The 23,431-nt window shown below is 42.6% G+C and overlaps 1 protein-coding gene across 13 annotated transcripts in view; it reads left to right on the top strand.

The window, feature by feature from the left end:
• NTRK2 (neurotrophic receptor tyrosine kinase 2) overlaps positions 1-23,431 on the top strand; it is a 329,075-nt gene that overhangs the window by 135,305 nt on the left and 170,339 nt on the right. The window lies entirely within an intron of this gene.

Here is a 23,431-nt window from a genome sequence, read left to right as displayed (position 1 = left end):
CAATTTCCATCAATGTGAAATACATTTATTGTTAACTGATTCTTGCATTGGATATGTTTTCATTGGCTAAAAAGCAATCCTAGAAAACAAACAAAAGTTTAAGGGAATTAAAAAAAAAAAAAAAAAACAACCAATAACCTACATTCTGTGGGAAAGTCCTTTGGTATTTTAAGAACTTGGAATGACCCAGGTCCTAGCAAGAGGGTACACTCAGTGCTCTGTTCCTCCATCCTAAGTGACTTTGTAGCCAAATAAACATGATGACTTGTGCTTTCATGGAAGAGAGACAGAGGAAGACAAGCAGGCATAGAGATAGGATGCCATCGAACTATGACCATTAACATGGTGTCCACACTTCACAGTCTTCTTGTCTCCATCCCCTAGGCTTGTCCTTTTTCATTTTTTCCTTTTAGAATAGGATCTAAGAGCAATCTCAGATTCATTTGAGCCTGCTTTCATCTTCATGGAACCATGAAAGGATTTTGCACCAAATTGGAGCCTAAGGACTGGAAAAACCAATCCAAAGGGGTCTGCTGTCTCATCAACCCAAGTATACTGACTTCTTCTAAGAGTCTGGTTGGTTCTGGTGACTTATACTTTTTCTAAATGCCCTCCTAAACAGGTTTCTTTGGCCATTTGGGGGTTGTGTAATAATTTGAGGTGGTGGGTACTGAACTCAGACTGTGCAGGCTGGAATCCCAGTTATATTTACAAGTTAATGACCTTGGGAAAGATATTTCATGGCTCCCTTCCTCATGAGATGACAATAATATTAATGGCACCTACCCACTGGGCTCTCATGAGAGTTTGATGAGACTGTGCATGTGGGGGGCACTTGGTGTTGCTAATAAAATACTTTGAAGGACTTGTGTATACACTCGTGCTTGAGAATTCCTCAGTAAATGCCCCAGAATCACAGACTCATTTTTACATATTGGCCATATGGTGATTGTGTGGGTGCAAATCATGGAGTCCAGTGGAAGGGAACTTCCCTCTCTGGGTCATTTTAGATGTGGCCCAGGCTGTGAAACTGTCTCAGGAGTTATAATGATTCCCCTCTTAGGTCCCTCACTCTGCCCAGGCAGTTCTTGCACATTGATTCTTTTCAGATTTGATATTGATAAAATGAGAGGGTAGAGTTTGTTTGGACCTATATTACAAAAGTTCAGTGAGTTTGAATGATACTCTATAGTTTGAGTATTCTGGAAGAAGAAGCATTGCAGGTCATATCCCGAATATGGTCTGCCTTCTTTTCTTCTCACTTTATTAATTATAAATTTTTGATCATTGGGAAGGGGTCTATATTATCATTAGCTTTTAAATCATCCATCTGAAAATCTTTGGCTATGAATAAAAATAAACGAATTGGCTGAGAGAGTGTGTGAAAGAAAAGACTTGTTTCAAGTTCCCTCAAGCCTTAGAAACAAGTATTTGCAGGCAATGAGCTACAAATAACTAGATTATTCTTTTCTACTTCCTGAGGTAGTTTCTCATAATAGCTGTAGTAGGCAATGCATGATTGGCCTTGCTGGAGCTACTTCATGTTTGAAAGTGATACAATTTCATTTCTTTTAAAAATATTTTGTCATTTGGGCTTTTTTCTTCTTAAATCATTTTAAGTAAGTGGTACTGAAGTCTTACCAGCACCTAATTTAAGACACTTTTGCTGTTGTTACCACCTTTTCTAACACATTGTAAAGTGAGACTGACTACAATATCTAAGTGGTAGTACTAGTTAACGGGGACTGGTTTCTCACTGTATGCCCAGCACTGTGTTAAGTGTCATGGATTAATTCACAATCCTCTCAAAATTAGCTAATGCTAATATTGCTCCTATTTTAAAGTTTAGGAAACTGAGGATCAGAGAGATTGAGAAACTTGGTCCAGGTGACCTAGCTAACTAGTGGTAACACCAGGATTTGAATTCTAGCAGGCTGGCTAGATAGCTGGAGATTAAAGCAGCTACCCCTTGGGATCCCTGGGTGGCGCAGCGGTTTGGCGCCTGCCTTTGGCCCAGGGCGCGATCCTGGAGACCCGGGATCGAATCCCACGTCAGGCTCCCGGTGCATGGAGCCTGCTTCTCCCTCTGCCTATGTCTCTGCCTCTCTCTCTCTCTGTGTGACTATCATAAATAAATAAAAAAAAAATTTAAAACAAAAAAAAAAAAAAGCAGCTACCCTATACCAATGCTGAAGCAGGGCTGGGACTAGGGTGAGGCCAGTGAGGTATCTGGGGCATCCTCAGGGCCATGCCAGTGTCCGGTGATCACTCCTGCCAGCATGAGAGGTTGAGCAGAAATGATTGTTGTAAAAAAAACAGAACTGTAAGGTCAACCTTCATCACCAGGGAGGCACCTGACGCCCCAGGAAGCCTTGGATTATTTAAATGTGCCATTAATGAAGCCCTTGCAGCTCTTGACTTACAAGTATGTGGCACAGTAGTGAATTGGCATATGCTTTCTAAACATTACTTTGTGAAACACAGAAGTTACATCAAGTATGGGTTCCTTGCTGATTAGCTAATGACAACCCAGCACATGTTTGCTTTGTCCGTTGTAACTGAAGACAGATTTATTGGATCTGATTATTCTGAAGTGAATTTTCTCATGGCTCTCGAACCCAGGTCCTTCCAGCTTATTTGGAGCACTCTGATGAGTGACAGTGAGGGGTGGGGGTGGGAGTTAGAGAGTTTGTCTGAGGACACATCCTGCCACCTCCCTGTAGAGCATCCAGACATTGGAACAAGGTGGTGGAGAAGGTTCGAGGAACTTCTTGCCTCCAAAACCCAACAAGGGAGAGCAGCATCTGAGTAATGCAGTCACGTTTCACTTGGATCCCCAAATATCCTGTCTGGCAGTCAGTGACCAAAAGAGACTGCCAAGGGCATGCGCTGGTCTCCCAGTCATTTGGTCAAGTCCCATGTCACACAGCATAAGCCCCTGTAGCTAAGCTAATGAACAGGAAATTCTCCTCCTATCTCCTTTTTAAATATTGATTGGGTTTCCCAAGAGGAAAAGAAAAGGCTCTTCTGTGTTTATTTGACACCTTTTCATTTCTTTTTAATAATTCTCATCATACGATGTTTAGCCTGGCTGAATCGCTAAATAAAAATATAGGCCACAGCTTCTTGCTTAAAGGATTAGAATGCAGCTTCAGGTAAGTTCATGCAATTTTGATAAAGCCACTTGAGCCAGGGTGGGAAGTAGACTCACCAGCACTGCTTTACCTTTCAGGGGGTGTTCCTGGTTTTTATACGACCTAATATACCATGCACGAGGGTGCTTCAGGCTTTGTGAAGATGACTCCCTTGACAGATGTTCTCTCTGCACTTAGGCTCCTGGATTGGGGGGAGGCCAATTACCTCTCTATCACCCTCCTTCACAAAACACTGTTGAATGTTCTACTCCTGGGGTGGTAGTGTGCTGGCTCCTGGGGCTTTTTGACCATCGAGGTGGGTGGCAGGTATCAGATGGAGGAGGGGGTGGTGGGGATATGTCTGTCCCTTCCCACCAAGGAGGTTTACCCCTGCCAGGGCTCACCCCTGCACATGCATGGTCCTGAGGGCTGGGTTCCACCTTTTCTCCTCCTCTGTCTCTTTTCATGGAGGGGAAGGGCTTCCCAGTGCGGTTAGTCTCACTGTTTCTTCTTTGTTCCTTTAACCTGCCCATTCCTCTTGACAGCATCCCCACATCTCTTCATTTAGACCATTTGCGGTGAGTTCTTTTTCCTTGACACGACCCCAACTGAGACATATACTAAATTCCTCATTATCTTGTTTCATCTTACGTCAGGTCTATTCAAAACCTAGTAAATATTTATTGTGTCAATTATAGGTCAGGCCATGAGCCACGCCCTGGGGGATACCACAATAAGAGGAGCAGATGCCATCTTTGGCCTCATGGGCTGTGGGCTGTGGTCTGATGGTAATATCTATGACATTGATGCCCTGATGGTTCATACTTTATGCATAAGAAAACAAAGACTTAGAAAGTTAAGTAACTTGCCCAAAGTCACACAAATCAGATCCATCTGTCTATAAAATCCATGCTTCTGGCCCTGCTGCTCTGAGGCTCGTGCTTTTCCTTCGCCTCTTGGGGAACCCCATGGCTACAAATTCTGCAATGGCCATCAGACCTCTGCTCTTCGTTTTGGTAGCTCTGATTCTTCTTGACGCAGTATAAATGGGTGAAAAGTGTCTCCACCTTTGTTACCTATTTTCTCTTAAAAAAAAAAAATTCTTTTCTTTTTCTCTAGTTCTGTTTCCCAGGCCAAACCACACACAGAAATCTGCTTTGACCTCTCTTTAATTTTCACACATTAAAATTTTAAAATCAGTTGGGTGGAGTGTTTGCATAGGAGAGAGATTGTGTGTGTGTGTGTGTGTGTGTGTGTGTGTGAGAGAGAGAGAAAGAGAGAGAGAGAGAGAGAGAGAGAAAGAGGAAAAGACAGAAAGGAGGGACATAATTCTTCTTCTCTGTCCCTCTGTCTCTCTCTCACACACACAGAAAATTGAATACTTAAAACCCTGTTTGATTAAATAGGAATTTAATCCCAGTACATACACCATCTGTACCATTATTGCCTTCCCGATGCGCACCGTGCTGCAATGTTCCCAACCAGCTCCTTTTAAAAACTTTCCATATTGTATTTTTTGCTTTTTGTTTTTACTTCCTTATAAATAGCAAGAAGTTTCGCTGAGAAGAAATGATTACAAATCCCAAAAGGCTGGTGTTCCGTTCTGAGCTCCAAGATGTAAGGATTGAGTGGATTTCAAACTTGGCAAAATTTCTGACTTGGCAAATGCTTCCATCCTTATTTATGACAGCTTGGAAACTTCCATTTTCTAGGGCTTATAAACGATGCTGCTGATTTTGTCTCTCTTTTCTATTTTGCTGTGAATTATGAAATAACCAGCCTGAAGGTTTCCTTTTAACATTAACCCTCTTTGTAGAGTATGAGTGTGAGTGTGTGTGTGAGACTGTGTTCTTTCTTTTCTACATTATGAGGCGTGTTTTACATATCTCATATAGGCAGTGTTCTTCCCCTTTTCTGCCTTTCCACAAAGTGACAATCAAAGATGTTGAGGTTTAGGGTGTTGAGAGTGATAGCCTCGTGGTCTCCATTGTGGTCACCAAGGGCTTCCTGCCCAGCCATCCTCTCATCCCCAAATGGCAGTTTAACAGTTGGGATTCTGGAGCAGGACAGGTAACACAGACCTGTCTCTGAGAGTTTTTCCTAAAGGTGTAAACAGGTTGTGTTTCAAGGAAGCTCCATGCCCTTTTTGTTTAATGGGAAATTGTCAAAATAGAAGAAGAAAGAAAAAGACAAGAAAACTTATCTCCGCCTTCTTCTTCTTCCTCCCTCTCGTCCTGCTTTTTCTTTCTCTCTTTCTCTTAATTCCTTACTTGGTTCCTTAAAGCCTGCTCATTTTAAGTTCTCTTTGTAAGTACTTTCTTCTTCGGATTCACGTAACCACACAGAAGTTGAGAGCCTCGATCATTGGGTAGAGTCGACAGATTTTGCCGAATATAGGCAGTCGGAATTTTCAAATGCGGAACGCGTCCTCTGAGAAGCAGATGCCAAGATGGGGCTGAAGCTGCCAGGATTCTAATCAGGAGAAACTCTTGTGTGCGAGAAAATGGGGAAGGAGCTGGGGAAGGCAGTGAGAGCACCAAGCTGCAGGGCAAGTACACCTCCTGTGGGTGAGAGGGAGGCAGCCCAGGTCAAGCACTCTGGACTCCATCGCCCCTGTGGAAGGATGTGCAAGGCCGCAGGGGAGGCATGGAGCCACGCCAGCCATCAGAGGAGCTTCCTGGCTCCCAGGAGGGGGCTGCCTTGGTATTTTCTGCCACATCCAGGCATTGGTGCTGGCGTAGCCCACGGGGAGCATGGACCATGTGCAAGCGCGGAGATGGATTTCAGAACACGGATGGGTCTCAGGGTGTAGTGCGGTGCTTGGTCACTTATGCTACCTGAAGGTGAAGGTCTGCAAGCTGCCTTGGACGATAGGTGCTATCCTGTCTGACCTCCACCTAACCGATGTACTTGGTGGCTGTCGCTGGCCACCTCCCTGCAAAGCACACTGACCCACCTGACAGTGACCTGGGACGCTCCAGGGAACCTCTGCTCCCCTAAATGACTACCAGTTACTACCAGTTACATCAGTTTAAAGGGCTTCAACTATAATCAACCGGTTAAAAAAAAAAAAAGTAAGAAATACACGGACAGGGCAGGTCAACATTTTGAACTGTTTGGAAAGTCGTTTTTGAGCCGTTAGCCACCCTTTTATTTATGGCAACATGAAACAGCATCTGCAGCTAAGACCTGTTTTTGTTTTGCTTGCCTGCATGCTAAAACCACAAGTGATTTTATTTCATTTCCTTGGGTGTTCCCCATCAAATTTCCTGTCATGGCAGCTCTCATCATTGGTTCACCTTCTTTCAGGAAAGTGTTCATGGCAGCATCCATCCATCCCTTGCCAGGTCAGAGTACAGGGCTGGCAGTGGAACCAAGCCACATGTCTGCTTACACGTTTTTCAGGCCTGCTCTCCTGCAGTAAAATTGTTTTCAAGAAAAATGATGCCTTGTTCAGATTCAACAGATTTTACTGAGTGCTTTGCATGTGCTTCACCATAGGTTGGCAGCTCCCGTGGCCTCAGAGACCAGCGAGGCCATAGAGGAGTCGGTGGGCAGGTGGGCTGGTGGGCACTGGCTCATGCACTGGCAGGGCTGACACAGTTCTGTCGCTGTGTCAGAACACAGGCTCAGGGTGGCCACGTCTGATTGCCCAAGACAGGGGAGATCTGGATTTTATGTAAGATTTCCCAGTTTTTTTATGCTGGCAAGGCCCTTCACATTTTTTGAAGTCTCTGTGAGCCAAACTAAACAGGTCTTTTGCCAAACTTTGCCTTTTGTGACCTTTTTGCTGGATATTCTGCTCATCGCTTTTAAGCTATGGGTTCCTCCACAGCAGCCTTGAGCAGATACTGGTCTGTGGCCAGGCTTCTTGGAAGCAGACACAGATGAGGATTCATGGAGCCGGGATTTATTAAGGGCAAGCTCCAGAACACACTGGGGAGAGACTGGAAGAGGCAGGACTGGCAAGCGTGCTAAGTAGGAAGATGATTTCAGGCGTAGCCTCCTGGCAGGGGAACTCTGGAGTATAAGTTGCCCCCTAGAAACCTGGGAATTGGGTTTTCATATTCTTGCATCCACCAGTGAGTCATTGGATGAGGGTCAAAGCCAGCAGAAGTGGGCCCCAGTAGCTCAAGGACAGTCCTCCAGGAAGGAGACATGGTGCTGATGGCTGTAGGGGCAGCAGCAGAGCCCACAGAGCCCAGCACAGCCAACCTCTGGAGTGGTGTACTTACCCAAGTCCACAGGTAATAAGAACCACATGTCAAGGCAGAATTTGAATCCTGATCTTCTGACTCCAGTCAAGTCCACTGCTTACTGACACGCTTCCCGGATGCTGCTTGATGAGATCAGTGGGCAGAATTCAGATTACTTTAGGCCCTGACTGGTTGTGTGTTGGCCCTGGGCTCCTCACTCGTCTTTCCTCTAGGACTGCTTGGCTCCCCAGAGAAGGGCAGTCGGGCAGAGAGGAGCTAGGAAGGAGATCTGGAACCAGGAACATTCTAGACAGTTCTGCCTGGGCTCCCGAAGCCTGTGGCCACTCCCTGCTCTCAGTTCTCTTCTCTTCACTAAGTTTGCTGGTTGTGCATCTGAGATGCGGGCAGAGTTTGGGGTGCTCTGTACCATAATGCTGAGTTCTAGGCCCATGACTCATGGCTGTCCTGATGCTGGCGAGGTGGACTTCTCTGGGAAATAGGCCAGTGGCTTGTACATCACCCTGGACTTAAACCTAGAGAGCACAATTTCCTTTGGAGGGTTTAAACTATTCATGTGTTGAATTTAAATACCTTCTCAACTCCAGACCCCCCTGAGGGAAACCCATGAGGTAGGGAGAAGATGCAAAAGGTACAGCACCATCTGCTGATGGATATCCCCAGAGTCTGAGGGTCCCAGAGACTAGAAAAATCTTTTTTTTTTTTTAAACTGAATCCACCACATCTGCCCCCACAGCACTTGTCCTGCGTCCTGTGTCCTGTGCCATGGCTCATACCTTGTCCGTCCTTCCAAATCTCTGGGCTAGCCAGGACACTTCCTTGTCTTTACCTCTGAATACTGTCCTGAAGTCAAGTTACATCTTTCTCCCTGCTACCTTCCAAACCTGCCTGCTGTTTTCCAGGCCAACCCCCTCTACCTTCCTGTAGAGTCTCTGTATTCCAGAGGGGCACACTGGTTTCACTCTTCTCACCATCCTCGCCAGCTTTGTGAGTCCAAAATTTTGCTCCCAATATATAGACCTGAGATAGTCAGTCCTGGACTCACGTAGCCAAGTAGATCAAGTCCATGTCCTCAAAATGGGGTTTCAAACTCCAGAAAGTCTTCCTCCAGCCCATCTTTTCTACCATGCCTTCCCATCCACCACTACCTCTGTGCTTCCCCAGGCCACTGGCTGCACCTAGTTTGACCCTCTTCCTCCCACCACCTGGAGCATTCATGTGTCAGAGTCCTGTCACCTACTGATTGGGTGACCTTGGACTTGGCATTCCATTCTTCAAGTCCCAGATTCCTCCTCAGGGAAATGAGGGTGGTAGATATCTACCTTTCAGGGTGACTGGGAGAATTTAATGGGCCAAGTATGGCAAGTTGGCAGGACAGCCTGTGACGTGTTGTAGGTGCTCAATAAACAATAGCATTATGAAGATTGTCATTACTGTAGTCCCTTTCCAAAGCCCAACTGCACTCCTGCCTCCCCTCTAGAAGCTTCCCTAGAATGGTCCACGTGGAAGTGACACCATCCTTCCTATATTCCCATAATAGTGTTGGGCTGTGTTTGATCATCTAGTGAGGTGAGCCTGGGTCCCCTGTTGCTGCAGTAAATTAAATTGCCCAAAAAACTAAGGGCCATATACCATTCCTGTTTGAGGATTCCTGTGATTTTGAAGAAGGAAATGAAATATATATAGTTCTTAAGTGAGTTTACTTTTATTGCAATGTGATCATGTTTCTGGACAAAGCTCAGGCCTCAGGCTTGATCAGAAATAGAGGGACTCATGTTAGGATCCTGAATGCAGCCTAGTCCTCCCTGTGAACAGTACAGGCTAAGTTTTCTGGGGGCTTCAGTATGTCAACCTGGAATACTTTGATGTATTAGTGTCCCAAGGGCTGCTGTAACAAAATACAACAAATTTGGTGGCTTAAGACAACAGAAATTCATCTTTTCACAGTGTGGAGGCCAGAGTCAGAAATTGAAGTGTTGGCAGGAGAGTATGAGGGAAAACATGTTCCAGGCCTGTCTTAGCTCTCGGTGGCTGCTGGCACTTCTTGGCATTGCTGGGCTTGTAGACAAGCCACTCCAGTCCCTGCCTGTCTTCACAGAGCCTTCTTTCCATGCTTCTGTTTCTCACCTCCTCTTAGAAGAATAATTATCATTGGATTTAGGGCCCACCCTACGTCTGGGATGTTCTCACCGTGAGATCCTTATTTACTTCTGCAAAGACTCTTTTGTTCCAAGTAAGATCCCCTTCACTGGTTCCAGGGGGTATAATTGGAAATCTCTTTTTTTTTTTTGGAGGCCACTACTGAACCCACTACACTTGAGAATAGAGTTTATTTGAGAGGTGGGTGGCATAACTTCTCACACACAGGATGTAGGTGCCAAACCACCCAGCCCTTTTTGCCCATGCTGTGGATCTGGTTCTTATCCTCTCTAAGACTCAGTTTCCCTTTCTACAGAATAGGGATAATAACTTAGAACACACAGGTTGCGAGGATTAGTTAAGAATGTAGACATCTGCATAGAGTAGATTCATGATGGTGTTACTATCAATAGTGATTCCCACTGCTCATTCAGTCATTTAATAAAAACTTGAATCTCTGGCCATCAAGGTAAAGGAGATATACCGCACAGCTCTCGGTCATACCGGCACTGAGGAAAGGTTCAATGTTTGTTGAATGAATAAACAAGTAATCTGAAGCCATCACACATACTTGCTTTGTTCAAGCTCTGGAAGAGGCTTTGGCAAGGACTTTGATACAGCTTTCTGCCTGCAGGATGAATGGTGGTGCCAGACCTTTCAAGGAAGATCATTTTTTGGACTATTCTCTAATGTCCTCAGAGTATTACTGCATTGTCATTTTGCTTTGGTGGCCCATGTATGTGGCCATTAAAGTGGGTTTTATGGGGGAGTCCACATCAAAGGCAATGTGGTGTCTCACCTAAAGGAAAGCTAACAGCACAGAGCGAGGTGGAAAATTCAGATGCCTTTAGGGTCCAAGCAGACAATAAATAGTCTGGGTAGGGGAGTCCCTTAGAGAGTATGTCCCTATTTAAATAGAGTAACTGCTCCTCATTCATTAATTCAGCCAGGTAATCAATTCAGGATTCATTCATTCAACTCAGAAGGTGTTGAGCAGGCTCATCGTGCCCTGTGCTGTTCATGGTGCTGAGGACACGGGGTTGAACAAGCCAAACCCCTTGTCCTCCAGGAGGGAACCTCTTCTTCTCTGGGAACACAGCTCCAGTTGCCCGTGGGAATCCAGGCCTATCACTGGGTCAGCATTTTAAAGAGAAGAAGCCAGAATGTTGCTTCTTAAATGTTGGCAAATACTGTACATTTTTAAAAGAACACCAGACAGGCCAGACAGAATTTATCTCTTGACTTAGGTTAGACTACAGGCTGCTCATTTTGTTTCTTTTTTTTTTTTTTGAAGATTTATTAATTTATTCATAAGAGACACTGAGAGGGAGGCAGAGACACAAGCAGAGGGAGAAGCAGGCTCCCTGCAGAGAGCCTGATGAGGGACTTGATCCCAGGACCCCGAGATCACAACCTGAGCAGAGGGCAGACGCTCAACTACTGAGCCGCCCAGGTGTCCCCAGGCTGCTCATTTGTGACCCTTGGAGTGGAATATCTTGATATTTACCTTAAGAAGCATCTTTCCAGGGTCTGATTTTAAGCTAATTCTCATTTTTCCTGCCCTCATGGAAGTTGCTAATGATTACTGCATGTTGTTTACTTCTTCCCGGATGGAAAGATACTTTGGTTCTTCATCCTTGTATTTTTCAGGTGAGCTGGCTTTCGTCTATCAGCTTTTTTTTTTTTTTCTTTTTAATTCCATCTCCAGATCTTTGATTACTCTTTGTACTCTCTCAGGCTTCTGGAAAGGCTCTGAGCATGTCATCTGGCCCACAACCCTTCTCCTGGGGGTCAGAATCTAGCCCAAACTCTTAACCAAGCTGCTCATGGGTTAGTCTTGTTTTCAAACCTCCTTTTCTACTTGGCCATCCAATTTTCCCAGCCTTGCACTGACTCCCAACTTCAGGTGTGATAGTAATTTCTCTCAGAGGGACATGGGCTTAATAGATTTTTTTAATTAACATTTTGTAAAATTGGAGCTGTCATGCTTTATGGCAGACTGATACAAATGTCTATAATTACATTTTTGCCACTAAATCTTGGGAATAGTCTAGAAATGTTTGTTTTAACCCCTTCCTAAAAACGTTCTGATTTATAGGCAGGCCTCTTTACACATACCTCTAATGGGGCCCGGTTGTCATGACAACCCAGAACATCATTTGTCAAAAAGCTATAACTTCATTCTATGTTGAAGCTAAAAATTTATCTTTTAGGATTTATTTTTATGACAGGGAAATTTTTGTATTTCTATAGATCTGCTTCTTCCCCTAATTCCACTTGCAGTTAGGGAGATTCAGACTTCAGGTGAATATTTTCTAGAGAATAAGACAAATATCTTACCACCCTACCTTTCCAAATGAATTCTCCCATCCACTTCAAAGAGAACTCAAATGCACTCATTAGTACCCTCCCCAAAGTAGAATTCTCCCCCTTGTGTCCTCTACCTCAATATGATTTTTGTCTCTTTAAAAAAAGGAAATACATTTTTTTAAAATAAGATGACATTTTTTGGCTAATGAAGTTCAAAGAAAGAAGAGAAAGAACATGTCTGTCAGTCTCTTCTACATGCTAGAGAAGAGTGAGATATTTAGTTATTATATTTACTTGTGTGATGTGTGATCTGAGGACTGCAAACTCAGGGCCAGGAAGATATATCAGTGTCGTGGGCTCCTGGAGACATCACATAGTAACCCCCCCTCCAGAAGAAAGGGGGGCTTCTTTCCTTCTCTTGACACAATATGGACCATTCTGCAGGATTGTCTTTTTCATTTTTTATTTTTTTAAAGAGAAGCCAGAGATCAGTATTTTTATATGAAATTTCCTAATTTTTAAAATGCTGGCAGATCATGAGTGGTTTTTTTTTTCATTTTTCTCTCTCTTTAAAAGAATATTTATTCATTTATTTGAGAAAGAGAAAGAGCGAGAGCACAAATGGGAGGGGCAGAGGGAGAGGGGGAGAATCCTCAAGTAGACTCCCTGCTGAGCTCAGCGGCTGATGAGGGGCTCCATCTCACCACCCTGAGATCATGATCCAAGCTGAAAACAAGAGTCGCTCAACTGACTGTGCCACCCAGGTGACCCTAGTTTTTTTTTCTTTTTAAACAATGTAAATAGGCAAAGCACATCTGAGGGCAAGTTCACACCACAGACAGGATTTCTGCCCCAGAATGGCTTTGTTTCCCATAAATCAAACAATTTGTAAACGAGTTTTGTTTTCAGGTCCTTCATGGGATCTGACTTGTTAAAACATTCCTTCTGTTGGCCTCACTAGAGGTGATGTTCACCCCTTTGCATGTTGGGTTGCTCTTGGGCTCTGGACCTGGTATAAGAGGAAGCTGTGATGGTAGCTACGTCTCAAAGACCCCGCATACACATCTGTCTTCCAAGATAGATGGTGGGAGCCATCAGATACCTTCTGGGATTGTTCGTGGATTTATGAATCTCTCTTTTTGCCTTTGATGGATGGGATAGTTTAATCCTAGTCACTAGGACATGTATTTGTCTTTTGTACTCAGAATTCCTGGATGGTCACCTGTCTGTCCACAACAGATAGCAAGAAATTTTTTTTCTCACTGCATTTTAGAGTGTTTTGTTTCTCATCTATCAGAGGGGAAGACACTAGGAATTCTTGGAAATATGTCATCAAAACATCTGGCGGCAGGGCTGCTCTAAGGTTGTCACTGCTCCAGAATAGGAGTGCTTTAGGGAACACTCATCCTACGGTAGACACTCATCACCAAGTCCTTGTGCAGTTAGATTTAAGACATTATGGGCTTCAGAGGCTCCTGGCTGGCTCAATCGGTTAAGTGTCTGCCTTTAGCTCAGGTCAGGATCTCAGGGTCCTAGGATCGAGCCCTGCATCAGGCTCTCTGCTCAATGGAGAGCCTGCTTCTCCCCCTCTCTCTGCCTGCCACTCTGCCTCCTTGTGTTTTCTCTCTCTCTCTCTGTCAAATAAATAAATAAAATCTTAAAACAAACAAACAAACAAACATTACGGGCTTCATGTGAAATTATGCCGAACGTGGAAACTCAGAGTGACTGGCAACAGCTGCTAGTTAAGAGACGCTTTATGCCCTTCAGACCCCGTTGTAATTTGGTCTTTTCCTGCTTTTTCCAGCTCTCCTCTGCTGCCTTCCACACCCACTGGGTTCAAGGCTCACTGAGAGTCCCTGCCCATCTCATTACCTTCATGCTCTTGTGTAGCATCCTATACCTGGAAGGTTAGACACCATCTCATCTCATTTATATCCAGGCAGGGCTTTATGGGGTCCTTATGGGTGTTTACACTTTAGAGATGTTGGTTAGATGTGTGGCAGATACAATCCCCAAATAAGTAGCTCTGAGAAGCTGGCACCAGATAGGGGTTCCTTGTTACATTCCTTTCTCCCTATCATGCTTTCTTGAGGAGCCTCAGGGGTTTGGGGGTTGTTTTATTTTTTTCAGCCTTCTTTGAGCTGTTCTTAGCCAACAAGAGAGAAAGAATGTGCTATAATTAAGGTAGAGTCTCCCGCAAATATGCGCATACTCTGTTTAATCTTTAAAGCTTTTCTCAGTATTAAAAGATAAAGTTTTTAAACAGTTATCCAGTGGTAATGAACTAATTCTGGTGCCCTTACTCTGTGTTTGCTTCTTTTCTGGAGAGATTTAACAAATTATACTAGTAACGTGTTTTAACAAATAAAGTACAAAGAAAGAAGTAAAAATTTCCTGTAATGCTGCCAACCCAGAAATATTTTACCTTTCTCCCAATACCTTTCTATGTGTATAATTGTTACATAGTTTAGATAATAGTGCATATAAATATTTTTATTTCCTGTTATAGGTACTAAACAGAATTGATCAAGATTTTTTTACAGAGTTAACATTTCTCATAAAATTAATCTTTTCATGGCATTGTAATATACCATTCTGTGAATAAACCATAATGTATTTAATCATCTCCTAGTATTGGACATTAAAACATTCCAATTTCATTATTGAAAATAACAGCATAATGGGCATTTTTGTCCATCTGTCTTTTTGTTCCTCTTACCACTAATTTCAGACATGACTTTTCTCATGAGGTGTTTTCTTGGGTTTTTAAAAAGATTTTATTTATTCATGAGAGACACAGAGAGAGAAGCAAAGACACAGGCAGAGGGAGAAGCAGGAGCCCTGCAGAGAGCCCCATGTGGGACTCGATCCCAAGACCCCAGGATCACACCATGAGCTGAAGGCACATGCGCAAACCACTGAGCCCTCTCATGAGGTTTTTAATATTTTTAAGAGCTTTATACGACAGTTTACTTTCTGAAATATTGGCTATTTTGCAGTTATACCAGAAATGTTTAAGAACGCCCATCTCTCAATACCCTTGTTAACAAGGAGTTTTGTTAATTTTTCTCCCTAATCTTGGCTTTAGTGTTTATATTATGTTTTTTTTATATATATCAACCTGTGGTTGAGTGTGTGTGTGTGTGTGTGTGTGTGTGTGTTCACTGCCAGTAAGGAAGAACAATGTGTCTAGTCTCTGAGGGCTGTGGTATGTCGGAGGTTCCCCAAGAAAGGCACTTTCCATGTACCAGGCAAGACTTTAAGTGCTTTGGATATGCCAACTCCTGTAACCTTCTTAACACTCCTAAGAGGTAGGAGAGTAGTAGCAGATATGAATAATAGTAGATACAGTTATCACTCCCAGTTTTCAAGATGGAAGGTGAGGCCCAAGGAGATTTGGTGAGTTTCCTGAGGGCATAGAACTAAGAATTGTCACATCAGTTAGGGCCTTCTGTCTCCAGAGACTACACTCTTAACCATTCCTGGAGAGCTTCCTGCTACCAAAAGGGAGACAAGCCCTCAGTTACCTAGGCCAGGCAATGGATATGAGACAATGTGTGGTCAACACAGTTGCTCACAGGACAGAAGTAAACCTCACAGATTCTCACAGTTATCTTCTTCTTTTTTTTTTTTCATGAATGAGAGAGTAGGTGCAGGTTCCAGACTCAAAGTAACATAAACTTCTGAGAAAGCAAGATATTTTAGCTCAACCATGAAAGTCTTTCGTAGTCTCAGAAAACAGAATTCGTACATTATTCTTCCAAGATTGAAATCGATCCCAAAAGATTCAGAAATTGCATTTGTTGCTATGTCCAGCAAACAATTGTTTTTAGAAATGCAAAGTTGTTCACATTTTTCTGTCATGCTGATCTTCAGAATATGAATTCAGTGACCTTGACACTCCTGCATTCTCTTGTTACCTCTGTTGTGCTCCCTGTAACTTAAAACAGTGGGTTTCATCGGTTCTTGGTTATAGGTTTCAGATGCTGTATTATGGATCCCACTTTAATTCAGTACATACGCTTTGGGCATCTACCCAATGACGCTGGGCATTTCAAAGGGATACGGAGACATGAGACATACCTTCAAGGGGTTTGTAATCTCACAGGGAATTTTAAGTTTACAAAACAAATACAACAAGGTAGAAGAAGATAGACACCATTAAAGAGTTTGTTTAATGAAGCATGGGGTTATAGTGATTTTTGCTTTGTGGAGATCAAGAGAAGGACTTATGGGGAAGCTGGCATTTCTGCCAGTCCTGGAAGTATGGGTAAAATGTATAAATGATGAAGGTGAGAGGGAGCCTGGGTGGACATGCCAGGAAGGGGGAGAAACAGAAGCAACCAAGGCCCACTGTGTCCTGTGATGAGCTACTGTTATAGAATGAGTTAGAAATATCATGTTATTATCCTAGCTCCCACTTCATTGAAGGATGCAGGGAATTGGCGCCAGTCCTTGGTTTTCTTGTTGGACCATAAGGTAATAATTAGTAACTGTTCCAGCCCCAGAATGAGGTGTATGCAGACCCCTCACCTCTCCACTCAGCCCTGCAAAGGCACAGCTGGGTGTAGGAGGACTCCAGTGGCAGCTAAACTGCTTGTCTCCAGTGGTGATATGCATCAGAACCAGCGTGTTCAAGTGCCTGCTCTTGCCCTGAGCCTCAAAAGTGGTGGCATTGGTTGGGGGTGGGACAGGGATTTGCATGCTTAAAAAGCTCTCCACATTTTTTTTCCTTAAAGATTTTATTTATTTATTCATGAGAGACACAGAGAGAGAGGCAGAGACATAGGCAGAGAGAGAAGCAGTCTCCCCGCGGGGAGCCCAGTGCGGGACTCCATCCCAGGACCTTGGGATCACACCCTGAGCCAAAGGCAGATGCTCAACCACTGAGCCACCCAGAAGCCCTGCACATTAAAGTTCAGAGCCACTGTTCTAACTCCTGGGACCCACACTAGGCTCAGGAAACATGAGTATCTGGGGATGCAGTGCTGGGAATCAGGTGTTTCTAATGTGTAGCCAGGTAGGAGAACAACTGGGATCAGATAACCTTAGGAATTCAGTGCTTCACATTAAAAAAGAAAGAAAAAAGAGATGATCATGCCTGCAGATATTAAAGTGAACATCCAACCCATTTCTTACCCGTGGATTTCAGGGATATATATGCATTTGGGGCTCTAACAGTGACTTCCCCTGATAAACCAAATTAGGTAACCACTGAGTTTTTAGTGCAATTGTTCTCACCTGGGGAACTGTTAAAGCTCCACCTCCCTCGCCTGCCTCCCAGACCAATTAAGTAAAGCTGTCTGTGGGGCAGGACCTTGCCTTGATGTTTTTAAACCTCCCCCATGCCCCAGGAGATCCCAGTGCGCAGGGAGGGCCTAGAACACTCAGGTGAGGATGTGCATACAGGCATCTCCACAGCTTGGTTCCTTTGAGTTTCCCTTCCACTCAGGTGGCTTGCTGCATTGCCATGGCCAGTCCTGTCTGTGATGTTATACTGTCACCTCCCCATAATGCTAGCTTGGTTGGGAGAAGTTGACATTTTCTTATAGAACTTGAAAAAACATGGAAGGGGAACCTATCAAGAACCCATCAAGAATAATGTTGCCGGGGCACCTGGGTGACTCAGTTGGTTAAACATCTAACTCTTGATTTTGGCTCAGGTCATGATCTGAGAACACTGAGATCAAGCTCCTCATCGGGCTCCATGCTCAACAGGGAGCCTGCTTAAGGGTTTCTCTCCCTCTGCCCTTCCCCCTACTCATGCTCTTCCGCCACTCTATCTCTCTCAGAAATTAATTAATTAATTAATTAATCTTAAAAAAAAGAGCAATGTTGCCAGATTTAGTAAGTAAATACAAGATTCCCAGTGAAGTCTGAATTTCAGGTAAACACCAAATAAACATCTAAATTTTTTAGGTATAATTGTGTCCCATGCAATATTTGAGAAATGCTTACATAAAATATTATTTCTTGTTTATCTGAAATTCAAATTTCACTGGACATCCTGTATTTATCCTACTTATAAAGGAAGGAAGTAATCATCAAGTCCAAATAAATTTAAAGTGGCAGGTTTATGGTTCTACAGTTACAGCCAATCTCCAGTCTTGCAGGTCCTGTGGACTCCAGAGTCCACCTCCCAGGATAATCATTCCCAAGCCCCAGAGGATTAGTAGTTCTTCACTGGGCCTCTGTTTACAAGGAGGAAACAACTTTATATCCAGCCACATAAAGTTAACTCCAATATCATCTTTTCCCTTGATTACAAGGTCAATATTTAGCCTTGAGCACCTAGGAACCCTTTGGATTGTCCTACTCACTTTCCATTTCTGATTTGAGGGAAGTGTTTCATGTGGAGCCAATATAACAATTAGCCTCATCTTTCCTAGCTCATGTTATTAGCTCTGCCCACCTGCTGAGCCTTCTAGGACTCCAAGAGCCCATTAAGTACAGGGAACAAGAAGAATAACCATAAGATTCCATATACACTGTTACTTGTACTCATGGCCAGCTTCATGGGAGTGGACCAGTACCATCACACAGACCCTTTGTAGAAGGGCTTCATGCTCAGTTTAATGCTCTGCTGTCAACACTTTGAAATATTTGATTTATGAAAAGGGGCCTGCATTTCCTTTAGCACTGGCCACCGCAAATTATGTAACTGGTCGAGCTCATACAAAAGCACATACAAAAAATATAACAACAGCAGCCTTCTTGCTCAGACAGTAGTTTATATCTCCTGTAGAGGGTGTGGCCTTAGCCTTCTCTCCTGGGTAGGTGGCATTACTTTGGCAGAGAAAACCTAGAACAATGGCTTATGCATTCCTCTCTACTCTTCCAGGAGTGCTTGTCTTCAGCAAGAGTTCTCCAACTCACCTTAAAGAAACATAATTTCATACTTCCACCCATTTTAGCTGGGAGTTTGGATTAACCTCGTATCTTTTTAGGAGTAGATATCTTTTAGAGTCACATCTATAGCTGTCACCATCTGTCAATCAGAAACTATTGAGTACCCAGCCCTGAGAAAGGAGACCTTCCTTCACCTGCCCTATTGTCATTATCAGTCATCACAGTAGATGTGTTCAGTGTTCATCTCCGCCTGGCTCTGGACTGTGAGATGGAGCGTGCTCCGCTATATTCTGTCAGTGAAACTAGCCTGACTCTGAAAAGCAGCCATTGTTGCCTTTGGAACAGTGAGCTACTTCACATCAAAGAAGGGTGTGTCCATCAAGAGCTAGAACTTTGGGATTGTTTTTCTGGCATCCATCACTGGGAGGTTCAGACAGAGATAACAACAAACCTATGGAAATCGAAAGGTGGTGCATTAGGTTGGTAGAAAATCTCAGTTCTTCCCTTACTTCTTTATAATAATCAAGTCATAAAATCATACAAGGTCCTTATCCTCCATATCGGTGCTGAAAAGATATCCTTGTGGATAGTGGGAACACAAGGCTGACTTGGGGAAGCCAGCTGATGGGAAGTTATTTGTAAGTCATGTATGTGGAAGTACTTTGAAAAATATAATATGTGAAAGCAATGTAAATCATTGTTCTTATTTATGGTTTCTAGAGCCTGCTTGTGGCAGTTTTGGAATCTACCCCTGCAATGCCAGCAAACTGTAATCCAATAGAAAACTCAAAATAATTGACAAGACGCAACAGTTCCAGAAACATAAGGAGGCCCTCATGATTGAAGTGTGAGACAGGAATTAACTCTTTGTGCCTTGTCCCATCACATCTTAGGACCATCGTTGAGGAGAAATCTCGAAGAAACATAGTTCCGTAGCATTTGAGCAAACGCCATAGTTCTACTCTTTGCCAAAAATGTTTTGAATTAGCCTTATGGTGGAAGCAAAATTGTTAAAATGTGCTGACATATTTTGAACATTTTATTAATAGAACAACTACTTTTCAGATATTTAAGGCCAAACACTTGACTTGAGATAAGAAACCATCACTAGGTATACAGAAAGGCAAGTCAAAGACAGCTCTTCCAATGGTCTGCCCAGCCCATTTGCCCCACAGTTGGTTGGAAAATGGCAATGTTGATGTTTTCATCTGAGGGAAGTGGCCTGCAGGGAACTGAAATATTTTGGATCAAGGAGAATGCTCTTGGAGAGAATTCATTTGAGTAAAATGATTATCAAGAATCCACCTGGGACTGGGGATCATGTAAGTTACTGTAGGAGACAATGTGATGAGCAAGAAAAGTTAGGGCCTTCAAGCAGCTTGCCTTCCAATTGAGAAAACAATTGATCCCACTGTTAGATCACACTAGAATGTTATGTGATTCTTTTCTAGCATAAACTAATATTATTACAAGTTATACAGAACCATGCTTTCTATCTCAAACCTCTGAAACCAGATGCTTTGGATCTGGGGACTCTTTGGATATTAGAAATGCAATATGGTTGCTGTAGTGAATGCTAATACCACCTTTAGTGGGGTCTGAGGGAACTCTTTGTAGTCACTTTCAGTGATATTTCTGCAGTGACACTGAAGATTGGGTACACTAACTGGAATAAATAAAGTCTCCAAAAACCTCACAGCAGTTCAGGTCAAGTTTTAGTACCAAATGAGGGAGAAGGAGAGAGAGAGTCACAGGCTGTCTCCATGCTTAGTGTGAATCCCAACACAAGCTTCCATCTTACGACCCTGAGATCATGACCTGAGCCAAAATCATTAGTCAGATGCTGAACCCACTGAGCCACCCAGGCGCCTTTGGAGGGAGGGCTTTTAGACAGAAAGATAAAACTTCAGAAAACTGTTTTGCACCCTAATTATAAAAAAATAACTCCATGCTACTGTGATAAGCTCAGAATGTGATGACGAAGGCTAAATCACAAAAGAAAATTTAGTTATCTTCATTTGGCTCCTGTGTTGACAAAGTTAAGTAACTTATCTTCTAAAAATTCGTAGACTAAGAATAAAAGAGTACTTCCTTTGTGTGATAAAGATGCTATGCTCATTTTTCCCAGTTTTATTGAGAAATAATTGACATATATCACTGGACAAGAATAAGGCACACAACATGGTGGTTTGATTTACATACATTGTATAGTGATGACTACACAAAGTTTAGCTAACATCCATCTTCTTTTGTAGATATAATAAAAAGAAAAGGAAAAACAGTTTCTCCTTGTAATGACAACTCTTAGGATCTGCTTTCTTAACAACTTTCCTGTGTATCATACAGTAGTGTTAGCTAAAGTCATCACACTGCACATTATGTCCCTAGTACTTATTTGTCTTATAACTGAAAGTTTGTACCTTGTGATCACTTCCCTTCAATTCCCACTCCCCCCACCTCTGGTAACCACAAATCTAATCTTTTTCTTGGAGTTTGGTGTTTTGTTTTGTTTTAAGATTCCACATGTAAGTGAGATCACACAATATTTGTATTTCTCTTTCTGACTGATGTCACTTCGTGTAATGCCTTCAGAGTCCATCCAATATTGTTGCAAATGGTAGGATTTCCTCTTTTTAAAAGAATGAATATTCCTCTGTGTGTGTGTGTGAGAGAGAGAGAGAGAGAGAGAGAGAGAGAGAGAGAGACAGCTTCTTTATCCATTCATTTATCGATGGATGCTTAGGTTGTTTCCGTGTCTTGGCTATTGTGGACCATGCTGCTATGAACAGGATAAAAGATGCTACATCTTATACCAATTGTCACCATCAGACTTATTGGTGAAATTTCAAAAGTTTTCTCATTAAAATCTGGAGTAATGCAAGAATGCATGCATTGAGTGGGACGCCTGCATGGCTCAGTCGGATGAGCGTCTGACTCTTGGTTTTGGCTCAGATAATGATCTCAGGGTCCTGGGATCAAGCCCCAGGTCAGGCTCTGTACTCAGTAGGGAGTCTGTTTGAGGATTCTCTCTCTCTCCCTCTGTTCTGCCCCCTGTTCGTGCTTTCTTTCTCTCAGATAAATAGGTAAATCTTTTTTTAAAAAAAGAATGTGTACATTGTCACTATGATTTTATCGTATTGTGGAAGTTCTAGCTAATGGAAATAGACATGAAATGGATAGAAGAGATTTATCTTTAAAAAGTGAAAGATGTAAAAATTTTTAGATACTACCAGTGCCTAGAAAATGGTGGGGAACCAATTTATGAATGAGTAAATCTGAAGTTTCTCTCATCTGGCTGGTTACCAAAACAATTATTTAGTAGCTTACTCATATGGTAGCAATAATGTCAGACAGTATAATGGTTAAAAAAAGAAAAATCATTCAGATATGAAAACAGTGACAGCAGCAACTCTGGCGTATCCAGAAGAAAACAGACAGAGATGAGAAGGAAGTTACGTGCACAAAGTTGGCACTGCCCATATAGTTATTTTAACAGTTAAAAAAAAAAAGGAACACACAATAACAACAACAACAAAAAACCCTAAAGATGCAATAACATCAGAATGATTAGCTGAATGATGGCAAAATTCTGAAGGTAGTAAAATAAAGTATGTGCTCACATCGTAATGTTAAAGAAAAAGTTTAGAATATTAAACTATACTCGGTAAGTATTCTATAGGCATCATGATTTCAAAACTTGTTTTTTACATAAAAAATAAGATAAAAGCATCAGAATGTTAATGGGATGGGATGTTGGACTACAGGTGGTTTTAATTTTCTTTTTTTATACTTTCTACATTTTTCAAATGTTCTAAGAAAAAACCAAGTGTGTGTTTTATCACACAAAAACTTTTTCGAAAGCTTTTGAGGGGGATGCCTGGGTGGCTCAGCGGTTGAGCATCTGCTTTTGGTGCAGTGAGTGATCCCAGTTCAGGGATCCATGGAGTCCTACATCAGGCTCCCTAAGGGGAGCCTGCTTCTCCCTCTGCCTATGTCTTTGCCTCTTTCTGTGTTTTTCATGAATAAATAAATAAAATCTTTTAAAAAAGAAAACTTTTGAGGAAAAAACCTTGACATCAGAGGAATGAACTTACCTAGTATTACTTTTCTCCCATAGTGTATACTATTTTGTGAACTTTCATTGAGACTATATTAAGTAAAACAAGTACTGGCCTATTTACTCAAAACAGCCCTCATCTTTAAAATATAGATAAAAGACAGCAACTGTTTACCTTCTGCTTTGTTAATGAAAAACGATTGAAATTTTGCACAGAAGTTTTCATTTTTTTTTTTTTCATAATGTTTTGCTATAAGACTTGAATTCCATTTCTGGAACACAGGAAACGCCAAGATACTCAAGAAGACGCTGGAAGGTGAAACATTCATTTCATTAACTCTTTGAAAAATAAATTACCTCACTTCCTTTATTACTGTAGCAATTAACCCACATTCATACTGATTCTGACCAGTGTTATGTATTATTTATTACCCTCCATTTGTGGTTGGGTGGTCTACCTAATGGGTATCTCTGGCAGATGATTTTGGGGGGTGAAACGTTGGGACAGCGCTCGTCTGCTCTCCTAATGACTTCGCACCAGAAGAGTCAAAATATACTTTTTAAAAACCTAAAATAACAGCGCCCACAGGTGAGCACAGATTTGAAGCCGGGCTTTTCACTGGCTTCCTATTCCTTTTGATAAACTTGCACCATAGCCTGATTTTCACGAGACACCCCGCCCCCTTCATTTTTGGCGCAAAGCTGGGCACCTCATAGTTGTTTAC

The sequence above is a fragment of the Canis lupus genome, chromosome 1 (assembly GCF_003254725.2).
Source record: "Canis lupus dingo isolate Sandy chromosome 1, ASM325472v2, whole genome shotgun sequence".
Taxonomy (NCBI): Eukaryota; Metazoa; Chordata; class Mammalia; order Carnivora; family Canidae; genus Canis; species Canis lupus.
Note: the sequence above shows the minus strand (reverse complement) of the source record. Positions and strands in the feature narration are given on the sequence as shown.